At 38.7% G+C, this 5,367-nt stretch overlaps 1 long non-coding RNA gene across 1 annotated transcript; it reads right to left on the bottom strand.

The window, feature by feature from the left end:
* Positions 1-1,747: 1,747 nt before the first annotated feature.
* LOC113472459 lies at positions 1,748-2,614 on the bottom strand. The gene is made up of 2 exons (XR_003394751.1): positions 2,459-2,614; positions 1,748-1,882 (listed from the first exon to the last, which is right to left on the bottom strand). It is a non-coding gene; the product is annotated as an uncharacterized LOC113472459 (long non-coding RNA).
* Positions 2,615-5,367: the final 2,753 nt, after the last annotated feature.

Genomic DNA, 5,367 nt, shown 5'->3' with positions numbered 1-5,367 from the left:
ATAGACAAAAGCAAACAAAAATAAACATGATCGCAGGGAACCGCGTCTATCACATAAGATAACCGGTTGGTTATCTTATACAATAGACAAAAGCAAACAAAAATAAACATGATCGCAGGGAACCGCGTCTATCACATAAGATAACCGGTTGGTTATCTTATACAATAGACAAAAGCAAACAAAAATAAACATGATCGCAGGGAACCGCGTCTATCACATAAGATAACCGGTTGGTTATCTTATACAATAGACAAAAGCAAACAAAAATAAACATGATCGCAGGGAACCGTGTCTATCACATAAGATAACCGTTTGGTTATCATATGTGATAGACAAAAGCAAACAAAAATAAACATGATCGCAGGGAACCGTGTCTATCACATAAGATAACCGGTTTGGTTATCTTATATGATAGACAAAAGCAAACAAAAATAAACATGATCGCAGGGAACCGTGTCTATCACATAAGATAACCGGTTTGGTTATCATATGTGATAGACATGGACCCCTGTGACAATAAAAAATAATTATTGCCCTAGGAGACCTGGGTATCAAATAAGATAGACGGGTGAAATCAATGAAAAAAAAGTCTGGTCTCCTGGGGTCATCAGGTGAAAATGGCTCGGTACGCAATGGGCTAGAAGAGTGGAAATGAGCTTCAGGACAGGAGAAATAGATTCAGAATATTCAGATACCACAAGAAACCTGCCTCCGTGGCGTAGTGGTCAAGACGCTCACCTGGTAAACAGGGGCGTGGGTTCGATACCAGCCAAGGCATGGAATTTTATCCTAATTTATTTGAGAATTTGACCACAAAATAATGGAGCTCTAAGGGTTAGGTGGTAGAGAAAGCCTCCGGCGTTAACCTCGCCTATTGGCTACTTTCCTTTCACTCAAGTGTCTATTATTATTGAATTATTGAGAAAAACGTGCGTTAAGTAAAATTTAATATCTCACCTCAGCGATCATAAATGTGAACGCGCTGTACCCATTACTGGTGACTCCTGCGCCTAAACAGGTGACAAATATGGAACAAGATATTCCCGACACACTGCCCAGGAGTGAAATGAGGTAGATGTGGTTCCATTTGAGAAACACGGGCGACTGGGACAACTGTGGACACAAAATCGGGAGAACAACATTGAAAATCGTGTAGGAAAATCGGAGAAGAATTTGGATTTAAACAATCTGCACTGTCTACAGTATACCGTATACCTTAAGGGGATACGATTTTTTTTTTTCCACCACCTCTCCTATTTAGTAGCGGTTAAAAACTTTGTACCTACAGGTAGGGAACTTCAATATGTACTTATAAATATTGCGGTTAAAAGTCAACCAAGAGGTGGCGGCTGCCGAATGCTGATGCTTATGTACAGTCGGTACCACGCCACCTAGGTTTGCATGATTGAACCAAATTTTCCCATTTTCCTTTAAAAGAGTGGGAATGGGCTTCAGGACAGGAGAAATAGATTCAGAATATTCAGATACCACAAAAAACCTGCCTCGGTGGCGTAGTGGTCAAGACGCTCACCTGGTAAACAGGACGGCCTGGGTTCGATACCAGCCAAGGCATGGAATTTTATCCTCATTTATTATAATGGAGCTCTAAGGGTTAGGTGGTAGAGAAAGCCTCCGGCGTTAACCTCGCCTATTGGCTACTTTCCTTCAACTCAAGTGTTTATTATTATTGAGAAAAACGTGCGTTAAGTAAAATTTAGTATCTCACCTCAGCGATCATAAATGTGAACGCGCTGTACCCATTACTGGTGACTCCTGCTCCTAAACAGGTGACAAATATGGAACAAGATATTCCCGACACACTGCCCAGGAGTGAAATGAGGTAGATGTGGTTCCATTTGAGAAACACGGGCGACTGGGACAACTGTGGACACAAAATCGGGAGAACAACATTGAAAATCGTGTAGGAAAATCGGAAGATCATTTCTCATTTGTTACCAATTCCTAGACATTGGTAACTCGTTCGCACAATAAGTTTTAGATGTTTTTATACCAAATAAATATAGTGTTTAGCTTGTTAGCTTGGAAAGTAGCGCGTCATTCTCGCCCGGGCAAACTTTATCCTAATCAGATAAGGTTCGTTCTTGGAACGGCTGGATTCCTCCTATTCTGTCCTCCTTCTCTCTTCAATTAATCATGAATCTTCGTGGTAAAGCAGTACTAAGTGGCTCATTTACTATTAATTTTCATCTACTCGTATCATCAATTTACATAGGTAATGCCTCCACTGGTCGCTACTCGATTAAAGTAGCTACTCACTTGTCCTCACGAGGCTGAGTGCACCCCGAATTCCAAGCAAAGAGCCGAAAAAACTTCGGCCCCGTCGGGAATCGAACCCGGGACCTCCGGAGTGCAAGCCCAGTGTGATACCCACTCGGCCACGGAGGCTCCTTAGTCATTCTACTCTTCGTGTAACCAAATCGATGTTCGTGGGACTTACGTATTCGAATCTGTCCTTGCACAGTTGAGAGACAAGCTGAAGAAATCCAATCACCGTAAACCAAATCAACCAGAAGAGAACTTCGTCGATAAATTGAACATTAATGATGCCGAAGATGAAGATGAACTTGTAGAAGACAAACGTGTAGAATCTGGAACAGAGGGAGTAAGGATTTTTTTCAGTCCTAAAAGTTGGGTTAAGATTATACGAATCTAAATGTAGGTACCTAGATATTTTTCATTTTCTCAAAACAAGTAAAAATATGTGTAAGGCCAGCCACTCACTATCAGGTAGACTTGACAGGTCCGTTTCTCAGGTCTACCTGATACCTGATGAGCACACACACCAGGTACACCTGATTAGGTCCACCTGTCAGGTCTACCCGATAGTGAGTGGCTGGCCTAAGAATGAACGAACATAAGTTAACGAAGTAGGTACTTTTTCAAGAGGGAAAACACATGAACAAAGATGTCAATGTTAATCATTATTCCGTAAAATTGTTTTATTCTCATCACTGACAAGCCAAGAGAATATTCTATTCTTCTGTCCATCCCATAATTATGTTGGTGTTATACATATCTATCTATGCAACGTTTGACCCAAGCGAAAAATCACGACCATATTCATCTAATTGAACGTGCATCAATTCATCATTCTCATAGGTATAGTTGATACCCTCCACGTTATGGGCAATTTCCTTTCGTGAGCTAATGGTAAACTATGGACCAATACAGTGGTCGCCAAACTTTTATGGGTCGCGAGCTACTCTGATGACTAGGGAGGCCCTTCGCGAGCTACCTTTAGTTTGGGAACCAAAAATTTATGACATAAGGACGTAAAAATTTGGTTCCCATAAGAGTTGGGTTCAAAACTTGTTTGCGACTGTCTACTGAGCTACCACAGAAAAACCTGCTTGCGATATACTATACCTGCGCGATCGCACGGGTTTGACGATTCCCTGGACTAATAATACCAGTGGCACAAAGGCTCCGGCTTACGAATGTATACCATTTTTGCCTATTATTTAACTGAGAGGAATGTTACTGAAACTATAATGAAAACTTATATAAAAGTAAATATAACTGTTAATGTAAACATATAACTAATATAACGGAAGTAATTGTGATAGGTAATATGAACATAGTTTGCAAAAACCTCTTTCAACCTTAAAAGGTTTAAAACAAAGCAAATAAATAACGAAGAGCACGTTAACTTATACACAGACATAATACTGGAGTGAATGGGGGGGGGGGGCAAAAGGGCGAAAAAAAAAAAAAAAAAAAATTTTTTTTTTTTTTTTTTTTTTTTTTTTTTTAGATATACTTACTTATTTTTAAATTTAGAACAGTTTCGAGATGGTGTCCTTCAACCAAGGCCAAAATTGTGTTCTTCTCGTCTCTTCGCATCTTTGAGATGATTCATAATAATTATTTGTATAGGTACTTACTTACATACAAGTATTATGTAGTTCTTCGCCTTTTCCCGTGTTCAGACGGGGTCGGCTTTTTTCGTCAGCCTTTAAATCAGTCCTAGCTAGGGTGATTGCTTTGGGCAGACATATGGTTTTGGCTACAAAATCTTTACAAGTGCATGCCCTTCGCACTCAACCTTTGCTATTTCGTTAGCAAGGGAAATTTCAGGCTGGTAACCTCCCTGTTTAATGTTCCCCAGCCGGACAGAGCTTTAACCAGACAGACCTACAGATTTTTGGTACAATAATAAACTCTCGAGTGGAAGGTAACCACTAAGCAAATTAAACGTTTGAAGCTCTAAGGTATTGTTCACCACAGAACTGACCTAGACCTCACAGAGTTGAGGCATTACTATGTGGTCATTTTGTTAAACATGGACAGGTTAAGTCCCATCTTTCAGTCGGTACGGAACGAAACACTCAGTAAAAAAAACTGCTAGAATGGTACACAAACCAATTTTGTCCAGTCATAAAGAACCAAATAGGTACATACCTATTATGTAATAGGTACTATAAATTGACTGAAGAGGAAGGGAAATGGGTATACTATAAACTATAAATGGCTGCCTACGAAGTTTGTACATACGTACTAAGGTACCTATGTTCATGTAAGTAACTGCTATTACTCAATTTGTTTTTAATCATTACCTAGCCTAACAAAATACCTTACCTACTATCAATGTTAAATGTTATGTGATTTTTTATTGAAAAATAACCAAATCTACATCGCGTCGAGTAGGTACCTACATGGGTAGGGGTAGATACATACATTATGTTGTATTGTGTTTTACTGCCATTACGTACTCAGTATGAGAATACTAAGTAGGTACCTAGATAGAAGTGTGGAATTTTACTAAAAACATTACAAAGAAAATATCTTCTTGAGCTGCAAGGACACAGATGTGGTAATACACATACTCAGTAATGTATTTAAGTACTTGGGGATACTTTGTATTGTCTGGTCTGATAGGAGCTTGACTACAGGTAATACAGGTCAAGACTGCCAATGAGATAATGAACAAAAACATCTGACTTACTCAACACATTAGCCACCCCGTATAGGTAGGTATCGGACATTGGTAGAATTTTGAGTGCACGCGTCGTGTTCCAAAAAGTTCATTTTGTTTTAATTTTGATCTTTTTTTTTTTTTTTTTTTTTTTTTTTTTTCTTTTTTTTTTTTTTTGGGAATTTTTTTTTTTTTTTTTTTTTTTTTTTTTTTTCATGGGTATAATTATTGAGAAATCCATTGAGAAAAATCCAATTTGCCCATATAGCTACAAAACCTATCACCTATCTGGGTCAAAGTCACTAAGTATACGGCTCGTTCTATAGACAGAGCGAGTTTGTGTGAAGTTCTAGAATCTAGAACGTTGAGATTTTTTTTTTTTTTTTTTTTTTTTTTTTTTTTTTTTTTTTTCGGGGGAACGGCCCAAAAAC

This window comes from Diaphorina citri, unplaced genomic scaffold (assembly GCF_000475195.1).
Source record: "Diaphorina citri unplaced genomic scaffold, Diaci psyllid genome assembly version 1.1 scaffold5577, whole genome shotgun sequence".
Classification (NCBI taxonomy): Eukaryota; Metazoa; Arthropoda; class Insecta; order Hemiptera; family Psyllidae; genus Diaphorina; species Diaphorina citri.
This window is presented reverse-complemented; position numbering and strand designations above follow the sequence as displayed.